Here is a 16,822-nt window from a genome sequence, read left to right on the forward strand (position 1 = left end):
ATTCTAAGGGTGCGTCTCCTGTTCACGGCAGGAGGATGTTAGTGTTGCACTTTTCATAAGCTGACACCTGTAGGAGGTCTTAGAAATGCCATCTGGCAGTTTTAAAAAGCGCCCTCCTGTAACTTCCCTGCTGGAATGTCTATGATTTGTATAAAGGAGATGTTACATTCCTCACATGTCATGTCCACACCTTCTGGTAAGCAAAATCGTTCCTTTATTTACCCAGCATCCAGGTTTCTTAAGTATTAGTTTATTTGAGAGGTAGTAAGAGGAAGGGGGGAGGAGGGGAAGGGGAGAGGAAGGGGGAGGAGGGGAAGGGGAGAGGAAATGGCGACGGAGGGAGATAACAGACCCCCACTGCCGGTCTCTCCGAGTGTCGGGAACAGGGAACTCAACCCCGGTCTCCATTCAGCAGGGACCCAGCTGCCAGTGCTGCCAGCCTGCTGCGCGAGCAGGGCTGGGCCCGGAGTAGAGCTGGGGAGCAGCAGGCATCGCGGGTGCAGCTTGGCTGCTGTGGTGAGGGCCTGTGCCGTGTTTGGCCTGGATAACTATGTCCAGGCTATGTTTGATGTTTCGTTACTCTTGCCCTGCCCTAAGCTTCTTGATGAACACATTATGAGAAATACCTTAAATACCCCAATTTTCTCTGTACAGAACTCCAGGTGCATTGCCGACGTCTTGATATCTTTGCTCTCACTCGGTTCAGGTGAGCGCTGGCGGACGGTGAGGCTGAGTCCGAGACGTTGGCTGTGTCCACAGCGATCAGCCACGTTCTTCCAACCTCTGCCTTTACTTGCAGAATTCAACCGACTTACTGCTGCCGTGTGTACCAGAAAGGCGGGATTCACGTGTGTGCTTGTGTTTTCTCCTGTGCTGCATGTGCTTTTTCTTTCTGTTTCTTCCTGGTTTCCTTTTTTTTTTTTTTTTTTTTTTTGCATATTTTACGATCTTTGTAACTTCATTAACTCCATGTTTGGAGGTGATAATTAAGATCTTACTTTACAGTTTCATTTGTGCTCATATCAAGCGTAGTAGTACACGGATCTTTGCTTCCATTTAGCTGTACAATTGCTACAGATTCTGTCTTTGCACTACACACGTGTGTGTGGCAAATTACGACTCCATGCATTGTATGTGCACCAACACGCATTGACGGCTTCTGCTTCGATGGAGTAGCAGGGTAGGGCTTTGCTGCCTCTGCACTGCTGCGACGCAGCACCTCCAGCAGGGCTCAGGGCGCCAGAGCGTTCCTCACGGTCCTGCAGCTGGGAGTGAGAACAGAGGGCCGGCACACACACGCACACGCGTGCACACACGTACTACACATGTCCTCAGCTTGCTCCGCCGTATGGCTTAGTTTTACATCTAGTATCCCTTCCTCTCAGCCCCAAAGACTCACTTGGGGTTTTGTGGATCCTGCTTGCCAGTCACACATTATTTTTCAGCCACAGGTTGGGGGATTTCATAATTTTCCTTCCTTTTAAAGGAAACTTCACTTTATAGAATTGGTGGCGGCGGCCTTCTCAGTGTGCCCTCCCAGTGCTGCCCAGCCGTCATCACTTCCGCTGAGAAATCAGTGGAGACGCTTATAGACACGCCATTACCCACGATGCCTTGCTTGCGTCTTACTGCTGAAGGAATCTCTTCCTCTCCTTCTATCTCTATCTATCTCTATCTCCATCTCTCTCTCTCCATCTCTCTCTCTCTCTCTCTCTCTCTCTCTCCATCTCCATTTCTATCTCTACCACTCCCTCCAATTGGATGGTCTAGATGCGGGTCTGTTCGAGTTTGTTTGGCTTGGAGCTCAGTGAGTTTCTCGGATGTTTAGATTAACATTTTCCAGTGGATTTTGGGGGGAACCATCTTTTCTGTCCCCTCTCCTCCCACGAGTGCCACCCCACTGTGCACGTGTTGGATGGTCACCAGTTGTCTGCAACCAGAAGGGCGCCCTCCTCAGGCCGGATGGTGCCGGCGCCTGGTCTCCCCTTCCCGCATCAGCCGCAGCTCTTCTGTTTGTGATTTTTGATTTGTTTCTCACACTGGATGATGGCAGCCGACTTTCCCACAAATCTGCAGAATTCTGCCCAACCCAGCCACTGCACCACCTCAAGAGTGCATTGAAATCTTCATTTCCGTCACGGTAGTTCCCAACTCCAGAATCTCAGTGTGCTTTGTTCTTTGTAGTTTGTATCTTTCTAAATGCCCTCTGTTGGTGAGGGGTGACTCCCACTTCCACGACCTGAGACATGGCCTCCTGCATCTGATATCTGGAATGTCTGGGATCCTAAGGAGAGTTTCCTCCTACTGCTCCTTCCTCCCCACACGTCGGGGCCACATTTCTTTGCTTCTTTGCTTGTCACATGGTTTGATGCTGTTGTTCAGGGTTGGGGATTTTAAACAGTGTAACGTGGCAGCTCTCCCCACCTGCTGGGCTCCCCAGTGCTGTGCTGTGTGGGGTTTGCTGTGTTTGCTTGTTCATTAATTCCACAAAGCGCTGGCTGTGAGCAGACTCTACACTCTCGGCTCTGTCCATCTGATGGCACACTTGTCTGTTTTCCATTGCAGGAACACATGCCCCAGGGAAGCTACTTACAAGGGCTAAAAGCTCATTGAGCTGACAGGCTGGGAGGCTGGGCGGCTCCAAGTGAACATCCCTCTCTTTTCAGGCTGTGCGTGGGGTCCCCAGACTGTTATACGTGGAGGAGCAGTGACGTGCACATGGTTACACGCAGGAGGGTGCTGTGTGGCTGGCCTTGTTCCAAAGAGCTTCCTCTGTGAGACCACCATCAATCCCTGCTGAGGGCAGTGCTCCCCATGACCCCCACACTGCACACTGCCCCACAGAGAGCCACACCTCCCCACTGCACTTGACCACTGAGAGCCACACCCCTACACTGCACACCACCCCACTGAGAGCCACGCCCCCACACACCACCCCACTGAGAGCCACGCCCCCACACACCACCCCACTGAGAGCCACGCCTCCACACACCACCCCACTGAGAGCCACGCCCCCACACACCACCCCACTGAGAGCCACACCCCCACACACCACCCCACTGAGAGCCACGCCCCCACACACCACCCCACAGAGAGCCACGCCCCCACACACCACCCCACTGAGAGCCACGCCCCCACACACCACCCCACAGAGAGCCACGCCCCCACACACTACCCCACAGAGAGCCACGCCCCCACACACCACCCCACTGAGTCACGCCCCCACACACCACCCCACTGAGAGCCACGCCCCCACACACCACCCCACTGAGTCACGCCCCCACACACCACCCCACTGAGAGCCACGCCCCCACACACCACCCCACTGAGAGCCACGCCCCCACACACCACCCCACTGAGAGCCACGCCCCCACACACCACCCCACTGAGAGCCACGCCCCCACACACCACCCCACTGAGAGCCACACCCCCACACACCACCCCACTGAGAGCCACGCCCACACACACCACCCCACTGAGAGCCACGCCCACACACACCACCCCACTGAGAGCCACGCCTCCACACTGCAACAGCGCACTGAGAGCCACACCCCCTGCATGGGACATAGCACAGCCAAACTTCCTTCAATGAAGCGTTGAAGGCCCCACTCTAGCCACAGCAGACAGAGCAGGTGGTCAGACAAGCACAGGACAGAGGCTTCCTTAGACGTCTGGAATGAGCACATTGAGGGGGGGGCAATGAGGGGCAGGGGCAGTGGGGGGCAGGGCAGTGGGGACAGGGCAGTGGGAGGCGGGACAGTGAGGGGCAGGGTTAATGAGTGGTGGGGCAGTGAGGGGCAGGGGTAGTGAGGGGTGGAGGCAGTGAGCAGCAGGGCAGTGGGGGGTGGGGGCAGTAAGGGGTGGGGGCAGTGGGGGCCGGGGCGAGGGGCGTCTGGACCACTCTGGAGATGCCGACTGCTAGGCCCTCACACTCTGGAAATCCGCTCTCTGCCAGCCTTGCTAGGGGAAGGTCGGTGCCCAGCGGCTGCTCAGGTGGACGAGAGCCGGCACTGCTCTGCCCGCCCCCGCCGGGGAAATGCAAGGTGCACTTAATCCATCCACTCCCGTGTCTCCCAAAGCCCCGCCTCCACGTCCACCTGAGGTCTTCCTGGGGGGTCAGGCCGTGCACAGGGAAGGGCTGGGGACACTCAGGCTCGTGAGGGCCTGGTTCCCGACCTGGAACAACTCACAGCCTGCGTGGAACGTGGGGTGGCAGACGCCCACGGTCCCCTCGACCTGGCCCCACACTGGAGCAGCAGGGGACGTCCGTGATGCCGGAGTTTTCTTATTCCAGGACACAAACCAAGCGCTTCCCAGGTCGCCAGGTTCCAGCCAGTGTGTGCGCTAGTGCTCCCTGGGCCGGCGAGTTCCGGATATAAACTCCCGGGGACACCGAAGTGCCCAGAATCCCGAGGCTGAGAAGTGCCTGGCTTTATGGCCGCCCGAGTGCCGGCCAACGCTGGCGCTACTTGAGGGAGTCATGCCTCTGCATTGTTGATTTTCTCAGACCCCAGCGGGTTCTCCATGGCCCATAAAGCCACCTGCTACAGTGTCCTGATGGCCCTGCTCCCTAAAACATTGCTTTAATTTCTGCAGCCGGAGCTGGTCACCGAAAACCCACGGCGCGCTCTCTCCTTTCCCCAGCTTCTTGGTGTCCTGCTGTTTCCAGCCCGGAGCAGCCAGGAGAGGACAGGGCAGCTTTGTGGCACGGGGCCGGCGTCCGCAGGAGGGCGCTCCGCTGGTGGACGAGTGTCAGATAGCAGAAGCTCCCCTGAGCGGAGTGTGCGAAGCCGCGAAGTTACAGTAGCCTGCACCCTCCACTCAGCTCGGGAGCGCCTCCCCGGTCCTGACTCACTGATGCTCACGCGCAGGAACCGGACACACTTTGAACAAACCTAATTGAAATCACCCCTGGAGTGAGTGCGGAGGGAGATTAAATTTAGTGGCCTCCCCGAGCACCGCGGGGCTACACTGCTCCACTTGGAAGCCCGATTTCCCCCCAGATAGAGGCCCCCGAGCTGCCATCAAGAACGAGCGTGGGTTTAAGCACATCTGGGACATGAAAAGCACGTCGCCCCGCCATGCAGTGAGAGCTGAGATGCTCGGCAGACACGCAGCAGAGCGAGGGCCATCGCAAGGGTGGGACACAGGCAGGGCTGCCCGCGCCCAGCCGCACCCCCCGTGTCACGCATGCCCCTCGGGAGGGACGTCCGTGTTCCAGGCGTGATGTTCCAGGAATCCCTGCTGGACCCAGGCGCACGGCTCGCGCCGTCAGCACACCTATCCGAGCGCCTGTCTACTTCGTAGTCACCACTCCAGCGGAGAGCTCAGGGCTGGCACGGACAGGATGGGGACTACCCGGGTGGAGCCCCTGGCGTGTGGGCCTCCACAGGGGCCTCTGACCCCACACCACGCCGCTGGCTCAGAGGTATGGAGTCCTCCCCTGGACTTCAGGGCGGTCACCTCTGCCCGTGCCCTGAGCAGGCGCTGGACGGGTGAGGGGAGGGGGACCGGGGCGGGGAGTCCTGGAGGAAAGGGATGGTGCCGCACCCACCTGCCGCCTCCGCCCCCAAGACCCAGCCTCCAACAAGGGATCAGGCAGGGGAGGGCCCCACCCGCTGTGCACAGCCTGGGCCTTCAGCTCCCAGCTCTACAAAACAACAACAACAGCAGACCCTGTTTGGAATCCTCTCACACCCTCTGTGGTTTCTGCCGTTTATGGTTTAGCTCCCACGTCACTGACTCCGCGGGGAACACAAGTCTGTCTGCCCTCTCTCTGCTCTCCGGCCTCGGCCTCTCTCCCTTCCTCCTGGAGAGGTGCAGATATTGGCCACTGCCCACCGGGTCCCTCCCCTGGGTGTCAGGGCACAGAGGTTCCCTGCAGGAGGCTGGGCGGTGGGAGAGGCGCCTGCCCGAGGGCACAGACCGGGGCCTCCCCTCCCCAGCCAGGCTGGGCCCGGCGCAGCCCGCGTGTTCCCTCGGCGGCGCAGCTGCAGGAGGCACTTGGATTTCCCGGGCTGTCAGGCTGGATTCCCAAGCGTGAACGTGCCCCAGGTTCGTCTCCGCACGTTCCCTGGCCTGGGACCAGGCGCACACCTGTCAGGTGCAGGCCTGACCTCCCAACCTCCCCCAGTGCTTCTCCTTCCACATCAAAGGCAGCCCCGCCAGCCCCGCAGCGAGAGCAGAATTACTCTTGGAGGAATTATGACAAGCACGAAGACTCCCTCCAGTGCTGCAGTGCAGGGCCGGGAAGCGCTTGTGGCCCCTGGCAGGCATCCGTCCAGGCCACCCGTCCCCTCCAAGGGCTGTGACCCGCTTTCAGGCCTCCTCCTGGCCGGTGATCGGATCCCGAGCCCCACCCCTGCCATGGAGTTGCCTCCGTCTCCCTCCGGTGTCCGCACGCAGCAGGGAGTCCTCAGAGGTCAGATCTTTGAGCAGGGAGAGCGGTGCCTGCGAGGTGTCCGTTCCCTGTGTGCTGGTGCCGGGGGCATGGGGGCCACTTGGGGCTTCTCGGGCAGCATACTCACCTGCAACCCGCTGTCCTATGAAGCCGGAAAATTTACTGTTAGTCCTTTAAGTAAGACACGTGGAGGCCAGGTGGGGGCTGGGACAGCAGGTGTGTCTCCACACCCAGGACCAGCCCGGGAGCCAGGAGTGAGGCCCCTGCGCCGTGTCCCCTGTGCACACAGCTCACCATCTGGGGGCTTCCTGGGGTGCAGGGGATACAGCTGTGTCTCCTCAGTCCCACACCCAAGCTGCCCCCCAAGGGAAAGCATCCGTGGATGAGGTCAGGGCTGCAGGCCCGTGGTGGCGTCAGGGCCCAGCAGAGACCCCTCTCTACCCTGTGGACCCCAAGAAGGTGGCATCCACATTGGGGTCCCCAGTGGACCCGGCACGGACCCCTCACCCTGGGCGAGCACCTCCAGAGACAGAGGGAGCTCTTCCACCCACTGGCCCACAGGGGCTGGGCCAGGCAAAGCCGGGAGCCGGAAACCCCACTTGGGGCTCTCACTTGCTTGGCGGGAGCCAAGTACTCACGCCATCACCTGCTGCGTCCCAGGGTGCACCCCATCAGGAAGCAGAGCGGCCCCGACTGGACATGGGACGCGGGCTCCCCACGCAGTGTGACGGCTGCCGCGCCAGACACCTGCCTGGACAAAATCCTCCTTAGCAAACATGCAGCATGTGAGAAGCCCCAGGTCGTCCTCTGGTGTCAGTCCGTGGACAGTGTGCCGCTCAGCTGGGCCGCTGTTGCGTGCATCACAGGGCACACGCCCCCACATGTAAATCCCCCAGCAATTCTGACGACGGCCGCGGGCTGCGTGTGGCCGGAGACGGTGCCTCCATCTGCCCAGGTAACCGACACAGCGACCTCCAGGGGCGTGCGTGGTCCCCGCCCACCAGGAGCAGACGGGCTGCTGGCCGCCGTCCTGAACGCAGGTCCCGGACGTGGAGGGAGCTTTCCTGTTCAGACACCTGCGAGTGTGTGCTTCAGAATCAGAGGGAGGGGCACTGAACGTGCAGACGTTACGCCGACACACGTCTCACCCCTCTCGGCGCAGTCTCAGCACCAAAGCGAACCGCCGGAGGCGAGCACCCACGCGAAGAAGCCGCTGGAAAGCAGGCTGGGGGACGGTGGTTCTGTGGACGCGGCTCCCGTGGCAGCTCCGAGGCAAGTTCAGAATTGAGCAAGGGGCCCCTGGGAAGGCAGCAGCCCGGGTCGTGGGCGGGGTTCTGGAGGAAGGTGCTATCAGGTGCAGGCGTCCACGTGTGTCCTCCTGCCGTGGGCGACCACGCGTGGCTCCCACGTTGGTGTCTGTTGCCGTTTGTTCACTGATTCCGAAGTCCCTTCCCACACTCTCTGCACAGGAACGGAACCTGCTGGCTGCTGCTGGATTTCAGGAGAGGCCGGGGTCCTGGCAGGGGCGATCGGTGGGTGGAGAGGCCCCTCCCTCAGTCTCCCCCTGGGACTGGGACTCCCGGGGTGGCGGGAGCTGCAGATAAGCATCCGCTGGGAGCACTTTGATGAGTGTCTCTCCTATTCTTCCCGCACCCTGAAATCGGCCCAGCGCGTGCCGTGCCGCGGGAGTGGCACCTGGAGGCGGCTTTGTGAGGAGCAGCTCCTGGGGCGCACGCGGGACCTTGCACTCACCCCTGAGAGCCTGGAGTGCGTGGGTCCGGATCCAACCCGGTTCTGAGCGGCCGGGAAGGGCTTTCGGCCCGTGAGGCCTCGGCGCCGCTTCCGCCCAAAAACGCCCGCCCTCGCCTTTGATTTTCCCGAAAGATTCTGCGATTTTACTTCACGTCTTCGGCTGAGGCTGACTGTGACAAGTCCACGCTGGCTCAGTGCGCAATTTGAAGAGATCCTAATCTTCCTAATGAATTGAGTTACTGTGAGAGTAAAAGCAGGGCTGTAAAACTCCCCTGAGTGGGCGCCGTGCCCCCGGGCGGTGGGACCTGCACACAGGAGGAGAGATCAAAGAGGAGGCAGGCTTCGCCTTCAAGTCACAGCGCAAGTTGCCAGGGGGTGCACAGCGAGCCTTGCAGCGTGGGAGGGGGCGAGGGGCTCAGACCGCCTCCCGCTCTGACCTTGGGGTGCACCCCATGGGTTCTGCTCCCGAGCACCGAGCACCGAGGGCACACCCTCCTGGCCTTTCTCAGACCACATCTTTTTTTTTTTTTCAAGATTTATTTACTTATTTGAAAGTAAGAGTTAAAGAGAGAGAGGGAGAGGTCTTCTACCTGCTGGTTCACTCCCCAGATGGCCACACAGCCGGGGCAGGGCCGATCCGAAGCCAGGAGCCAGGAGCCAGGAGCCAGGAGCTCCATCCAGGTCTCCCACCTGGGTGACAGGTTCACACACACATGTGCCATCTTCCACGGCTTTCCCAGGCCATCAGCAGGGAGCTGGATCAGAAGTGGAGCAGCAGGGACAGGAACCAGCACCATAAGGGATGCCCGTGTCATAGGAGGCGGCCTTACCCACGGCGCCACAGCACCGGCCCCCACCACGTCTTTTCAAGGAGAGAAAAGTGAGCATGAGGAATACTGGTGGCCACGGTGGCAGCAGGCTCTCAGGCATTGGCGGCCGTGAACCCGGCGGGAGCCAGGGAGTGCCCAGGGCGGAGTTTCCACGCCGCTGCTGCCAGGCAGGCATGGCGCTCCCGACGCGCGGGAGCACAGCTCTGAGGCCCTTGTCTTCCTTTGTGGTTGCGAGATGAGTGCTTTTCCTCACTGTTTGATGGATGGTGTTGACAGTTGGGGTTTATCAGGCCGCCAGGGTGGGCTGGGGTCTCACACGCCTTCTGTTACCCAGTCGCAGCCCTGGCCCTACCAGGCGGGCACTGTCACGTCTCGGTTCTGTAAGCGAGGGCCTGGAGGCCTGGGGAGGCCGGGACCTGGCGGGTGACTGCCCAGGAGACAGGGAGACAGGGAGGCCTGAGAGCAGACCCCGGCCGGCCCCACACTGGCTGCTCTGCGTGGCAGGCTGGGGGCGGCGTCCTGCACGTGGCAAGGTGGTCAGACACAGCCCGGCCTCCACCCACCAGACACAGGTTTCCCCAGATGTGGCAACGACCCAAACGCTCCCCACGCCCCCACAGGTGCAAGTGCACTGTGGAAGCTCGGCCGGCTGAGGAGCCCCGCCTGCCTGCACTGCACACAGCTCCTGACCGTGGCCCTGCAGGAGGCAGCACGGCCGGGCCTGGCCTGGCCGCTGGCCCCTGGCCCGCCCTCCATGGGGCCGGTGTCACAGGCTTCCTGGGAGCCGGGGCCATCCCCAGGTCCCCAGGAGGCCTGATGTTGGGGGAGGGCTCTGCGGGGCGAGCCCGGGGGCCTGGCGATTCCAAAGCACTGCACTTCCGGGGAAGCAGAGCCAGGAACGCACGGACCACGACCTGAGCAAAGGCCCAAAGCTGCACGCGCGACGAGAGTTCGGGGAGTCCATGCAGCACATGCCAGGTGCCGAGAGCGGCAGCCTCGTGGGCCACGTGACGGGCCGGCATCAGGGGGTGGAGCCAGCTCACGCTGGGGCCTGGCCGCCCACCAGTAGAGTCCCTGTTGAAGTTCCTGGAACACACACCGGAGCCCTCCCGGAAGGTGGACAGGGCCTTCACCCCCTGGGCACCGGGGTCTGACAACAGCCTCCCCCCCTGCTCCCTGTCCTGGGCAGGACTTTGCTCTCCACATTGCCAAGGACATGGAGCTGGGACAGGTCTCACCAGCAGGTGACCCCGACCCGGGGCCAGCGCAGGGAAGGGGAAGGCAGCCCAGGGCCCCGGGCGGGCAGCCGCAGACCAGCAGGGAGGAGGGCGGGCGAGATGGCCGGACCTCCGCAGTCAGGGCCGGAACCGTGCCGTGCCTTTCCCTGACGGCCGCCCTCTGATGCTGGTGCCGCTGTGGCTTCTCCATCTCCACCCCCAGTGGCTGTGTCGGCCTCGGTTCCCCACCCGCCAGCTCTGCCCCCTCCTCGCCATCCCAGCGCCGCCACGGGGCGGTTCCGGTCAGGGGAGCTGGGGGCGGGGCTCAGCGTGGCTCAAGGTCACCGGGTGCCCCCAACCCCACCTGAACCAATTATCTTTAAAACATACATTTCCATTTAGCGACTCCTGCTGAGTCTAATTCACTGGCTATTTAACGTCACTTAGAATCACCCAGGGACTGAAACAACCCCACAGAGAACAGACTTTAAAAGTATATTTTAAAGATAAAGATGGGGCTTTAATATTCTCCAGGATTTCAAGTCCCTGGACAAAGAGTGTCAGCTTAAATTTAGCAGCCGCTCGCTAACATCTGTCTCCGAAGGAGAGAGAGGCCGCGCCGCCCGCGAGAAAGCAGGGGACTCACCTTTTTCAAATTACACTCTCCACGTCTGATCCAGCCGGATAATCATCGCGGCTCAAATAAAATCATTATTTTGTCAGAGGGAGAAGGCACGTTCAAGGGGAAAATTAATGACAGCAGAGAAGGAGCCGGGCTGAGTCCTAGTGGGAGGTTTTGCTGAGATTAAAGGGACACTCGCACTTCATTTTGCTGCAGGTACTGCTCGGGCAGGAGGCTCGGAGCGCGCCCGTGCCGGACACGGGGCCGGGAGGCGGCGGGCGCCCGAGGACCCCCCCACGGCCCCCGAGTCCGGTGCCGGCTGCTTCGGGCGGGCTCTCAGCTCTGCCAGGCGCTGCTCTAACCTGGGCCGTCACGGCCGCCGACCCGGAAGGAGCCCGAGGGGCGCGCACAACTTCCCCCTCAAAGAGGGCACAAGCGCCGTCAGGTGAGGCCAGGCGGCCAGCTCACCCCAGGCCTCATCCAACCGTGAGCCACGCCCGAGGGGTCGGGACGTGGGGGGATTTCGTCCCCCTGGGGTCGGGACCTCAGCAAAGGTGCGCACGCAAGCCCCAGCAGGAGCGTGCTCGGCTCACGCAGCCTGCACAGGGGTGAGGCAGGGCCTGCGTGCTCGGCTCACGCAGCCTGCACAGGGGTGAGGCAGGGCCTGCGTGCTCGGCTCACGCAGCCTGCACAGGGGTGAGGCAGGGCCTGCGTGCTCGGCTCACGCAGCCTGCACAGGGGTGAGGCAGGGCCTGCATGCTCGGCTCACGCAGCCTGCACAGGGGTGAGGCAGGGCCTGCATGCTCGGCTCACGCAGCCTGCACAGGGGTGAGGCAGGGCCTGCATGCTCGGCTCACGCAGCCTGCACAGGGGTGAGGCAGGGCGCTCGCAGGCCCCCACCTCTGCAGGTGTCCTTGCCGGTCTGCCCGAGCTCCCTCACAGGTAACCTGCCCGTGTGTCCAGGATCTCACCTGTCAGGCGAGGTGTCCATGTGTGCTGTCCATCTTCCCCGCCTTCCTGTGCCACACAGGGGCCTGGGTTTCAGGTGTGGCCGTCTGAGTTAGGGCCCAGGTTCTCCTCGGTGGGTGGGGCAGGGAGAGACAGCACCAATCGCCGACGGCGTCTTCTCGTCTGCTGTGGCTTTCGGGGCCCTCACAGGCTCGTCCCTCTCAGCCGTCCGCATCATCACCGCCGTGGGCACCTGCCACGCTGGACAGAGGAAAACACTCTGACCTCGGCCCGGCTGCGCCCCTGCGCTGAGAGAGGGAGGCGCTCCCTCTCCTGTTCCCGCCCCGCCCAGCGACGTCGTGGGAGTCACTCCTGTGCCCCAGTGCCCGCAGAGCTCTTTGGGCTCCTGGTGAGGTGGGGACTTTCATCCCACAGCCCCCCGAAGTGCCCTGGGCCTTCGGCACTGCCGGGGAGTGAGGCAAGGGGCAGGAGCTGGGCCCAGTCTCAAGCTGGGACGCGCACTGGCACGGCAGAAACCGTTCGTCTCCTGTGACGCTGCCACATGCCGCTCACAGGTGACGAGCGCGCCACGCTCACCGCGGTCAGTGGGCTGGAGGGTGCCCCCAGGGGCCCTGCTGGGGGCCTGGGCACAGCACCTGGGACCCGTATCAGCCCCAGTAAAGCAGCTTCTCTGTTCTGCTCAGTCAAAGCCGGCACCCCCGGCAGCAGCCGTGGTGAACCCTGCACTCTGCTCCCAGACCCCAGAGGGAGGGCGGCAGCCCGGGGATGCGGGCAGGAGGAGCGGCGTGGCAGGGAGGGGGCCGCTCCCACACCTCTTCCCCGTGGCTCTGCCTGGCCAGCGGGATCCCGCACCAGGGACCCCACAGAGCTGCGTGGTGTGGAATCTGAAGACGTCACGGACACGTGGTCCTCACGGTTAACTCACTTAACTCCGTGAATCATGCTGCCTCCGGCAAGCCGCAGCCCCGTTCTCGGGGCGTCCTTGGCGGGCACCCGTCACACACGTTCCAGTCAACGCAACACGGTTCCCCCAGCCTTGGGTACCAACACCACTGGGCCCAGGGCCAGCTCTGGCCAGCTCTGGCGGCCCGGGTGTTCCCTGCTGAGTGCTGTGGGCCGCGGGGATTCCAGGCAGAGCAGACACGGCTCACGAGAGAGAGCGACTCTGATGGTCCCCGGTGCATTTCTGCACAGACCGCAGTGGGCGGACGCGGTGACGGCACCGGCTTCTCCGAGGCTGCTTTGCTTGGCGACCCCGGGAGAACCACAGCAGGGGGCGGAGCAGACCCCCCTGTCCCTGCCCAGCGCCTCACAGATCCAGCGCCGCGTCTGGAGACCCAGGCGGGGGCGTGGAGACCTGGTTTCATGACTGTCAGGTGGGCCCAGGGCCCTGCCCGACAGAGGGCGGTGCAGGGTGGGGGTGGGGCCGGGGTGGGAAGGTGGAGGGCAGGACAAAGCCAGCGGTCACCACAGGAGCCAACGAGCCCGCTGTGCAGCTCCCACAGGCCGGCTGCCCACGCACGTCCTCGTCCACACCCTCGAGGAGGCACCTGCTCCTGTGAGGAGCTGTGGCCGGGGGCCCTGGCGCTGCTCACCCCTCACCTCCCCCCGACCCCGGCGTGCCGACCTGCCGTCTGGATTGCAGACTGTGAAATATTTATTCTGCACAGTTATGAAAACTTGATACTCCTCTACGGCATTTGATCTCGTTCCCGAAAAACATGAGTGGCCGAGAGAGGAATGCCGTGGCGGCCCAGACCTCTTCCTTGAGGACAGCAGTGAGCGGGGAGTCCGCGTGTGGCCCCCTCTGTCCCTGGTGGCCCCCAGCCCGGCCCCTGTAACAGGGACCGGGGATCAGGTTACCCAGGAGGTGCTGTGGGGTCTGTGTGTTACACGAAGGCATCGGACACCAATGCCAAGACCAGCCAGGCCCCAGGTCAGAGCCGAGGACTCGAGGGAGCAGGTGGGCTGGGGGAGGAGGGGCAGTTGGCGCGATTTGGCACCGGCTGACTGAGGGCTGGGCAGGACGCTACGACACCAGCAGAGCACCAAGGCACGCTCTAGGGAAGGAGGCAGAGCCCTTGAGGGCACTATCACCAGACGCTGCCCTAGATGTGTGCGGGGCTGGGGTCCCCGCGACACCACAGAGACCCTCGGAGTGGGGGCTGCTGGAAGGCAGTGGGTGCCGGGTCAGCGTGACAGGGCCAACGGGCAAACTCAGGCTCACGGCAGCACCAGCTCAGGCTGAACGCCACTCGGCCCCACTCACCGAGCCAGCAAAATCTCCTGCCTCCCTCTGGGGCTTGGAGTCCACCGACTGTGGGAGGGGCTGGGGAGGGGGAAGAGCCAAGGGAACAGCCAAGGACAGGCGCAGGGGCCAAGGCTCTAAGACACAGCCCGGAGGACCGGAGGCCGGCACCGCCCTGCCTCGCACAAGGCCGTCAGCCGCAGGGTCGGGAAGCACTGACCTCGGTCCTGTCGCGGCCCTGGCGCCCCAGATTCCCAGGTGGCAGCAGGGCCGTGGGGCAGAGCTGTTGGCCTCTCGCCAGCACCTGGCGCCCTGCCCGTCCCACCTCTCTGCCTTCGTCTTCAGCCCGCCTCACCTCTCCCCGTGCGTGGCTTCTGTCCCGTCTCGGCTTGGCATCGGGCACGTTGGGGTGCGGCCCGCCCTCCTCCAGGGTGACCTCACCTTAGCCACCGCACCTGCAAGGACCACGTTCCCCAAAACACGGTGGTCAGAGACACAGCTCAGCCGCAGCCACAGAGCGTGAACCTGAGAAACGATACTCATTCATTACATCAGTTAATTTGAGAGATAGTAACACGGAGACAGACAGACAGAGATCAAGGGAGACCACTGGGGAGCGAGAGGCAGCTGCACACAGAGGAAGCCACATTGCAGGGTCCTGTGGCCCTCGGATCCTGGTGGTTCCCAGGGGTCCCCAGCAGCCCTGTCGGCGGGCCTCCCCCAGGGTCACTGGTGAGGTCAGGGAGGGTGAGGCAGGCCAGACCGTAAACTGAGGCACCGACTACCCGGAGCCCACACCCTTCCTGCAGGCCAAGGACCAGAGGAGCAAGCGTCCAGGAGGGCCTTGTCCTTCCTCCCAGTTTCTTCTTTTTTAAAGATGTACTGATTTGTCTGAAAGTCAGTTTTATATATATAGAGACAGGTCTTCCATCCACTGGTTCACTCCCCAGATGGCCACACACCCGGAGCTGAGCCAATCAAAGCCAGGATCCAGGAGCTTCTTCCAGGTCTCCCACGCAGATGCAGGGACCCAAGGACTTGGGCCATCTTCTACTGCTTTCCCAGACCACAGCAGGGAGCTGGATCAGAAGTGGAGCAGCCGGGACTCAACCCCATGCCCATATGGGATGCCGGCACTGTAGACGGCAGCTTTTCCCTGCCACACCACAGAGCGCCCCCCCCCGCCCCATTTCCTTCTTTATCTGCCCACGCAGGCCTGGGGTGGGGGCGGCCCGGGCAGCAGGTTGACCCCTGGGGTTACCTACCAGGCGGCCTTTCTTTGACCCCAGTCCCTGCCCTGGCCTGAGGCCTCAGTGCTCCTCTGTCCCCAAGGAGGTAACTCTACCCCTGCTGTCCCCAGGTGACCTCCAGGCTCAGCTCTGTCCCTGGGAACCAGGTCCACCAGCCCGGTGTGCTGGACAGAGCTGCGGGTAACCAGGCTGGCCCCGGGGTCAGGCAGCAGCGACAGCGTCCGGGTAACCAGGCTGGCTCCGGGGTCAGGCAGCAGCGACAGAGTCTGCTGGGCACAGCCCGGGCCCTGCCTGTGTCACCGGTGCCGGCGTTCGCTGCTCCACTCCTCCTCCCACGGCAGCCCCCTCCTCTCCGCAGCTTTGCTCAGCGTCAGACGGGGGCTGGGAGACGCCGCCAGGGACCCCTGGCTGCGATGTCGGCTGCCAGGCTCCGCAAGGCTCCATCCACGCCTGCTTGTCCCTCCGAGCACGCCAGCTTCAACAATCAGGGAGAACCGCAGACGGAGACGAATGCCGCGTGTCCCCAGGTCCGGCCAGTGCCAGCCGGGGCCACCTGCCCGAGGCAGCGACTGCTCTGCCGGGTCAGCATACGCCAAGGGCCTGCACTGCCCCAGCTCTGCACAGGCCATGGCCGGCCCAGGGCGACAGTCGTGCTCCCTGGTCAGAGTCCTCTCCCGTGCACGCTGGGAGCTGCCCACCCTCTCCATGTCCCACCCTCGTTTGCCAGCTGCAGGAGCAGAAACACAAACTCAGAGGGGGCTGCCCTGGCTCCAGAGCGTGGAGGGCTCGTCCCTGATGGTGGGATCTCACCCGTGCTAGCCTGGCCAGGAGCCGTTCCGTCTCACGGCACAGGCACACCACGGCCGGAGCCCAGGTCCCCCGTCAGTCCTGGCCCCGGCTTCCTGGGCTGCACCTCCGTCTGTCTCACTGAAGGTCGTCGTTTGTGCTGGCTGGCCTTGCGGTGCCGTGTGTCAGGGCAAAGCTCGCAGATGGGCTGGGCCTCTGCCTGCTTGTGCCTCTCTGGGGACAGTCACCCAGGCCCTTCCTGGGGCAGCCAAAACCTCACTGCAGCCGGGGCCGGGGCACACCCGTCCATGGCAGCCAGGGAACGTGGGTGTGGGGAGAAAGGAATGAGCATTCCTCCCCGGACCAGGCGCTTGGGTGCCTGCGCCCTGGTGGGAGACGCAGACGGAGCTCCAGGCTCCTGGCTTCAGCTTGGCCCGGCCATAGCTGGCCACTTGTGACCATTCGGAAGAGAGGCAGGGGATGGACGAGCTCTCTCTCCCCGACTCCCTCCTGCAACTCAAATAAATAAATACATCTTGTGCTGTTGCCAGACACCTTTTCGTGGCTGGTGTGAGCTTATGAGCATCACTTTAAGGGGAAATCTGTAACCACGGCTTCAGGAGGGCGGGGACACAAGACGCTCAGGAGAGACCACCGTCTGAAGAGCTCAGGCCAGGAGCCGAGCCCCGGGGAGCGCCGACTCCTGTGCGTCCTGTTCGTGTCCCCTAAGGGGGGCAGGGGTGGAAGT

The sequence above is a fragment of the Oryctolagus cuniculus genome, chromosome 14 (assembly GCF_051225735.1).
Source record: "Oryctolagus cuniculus isolate XC-2025 breed Fujian yellow rabbit chromosome 14, ASM5122573v1, whole genome shotgun sequence".
NCBI lineage: Eukaryota > Metazoa > Chordata > Mammalia > Lagomorpha > Leporidae > Oryctolagus > Oryctolagus cuniculus.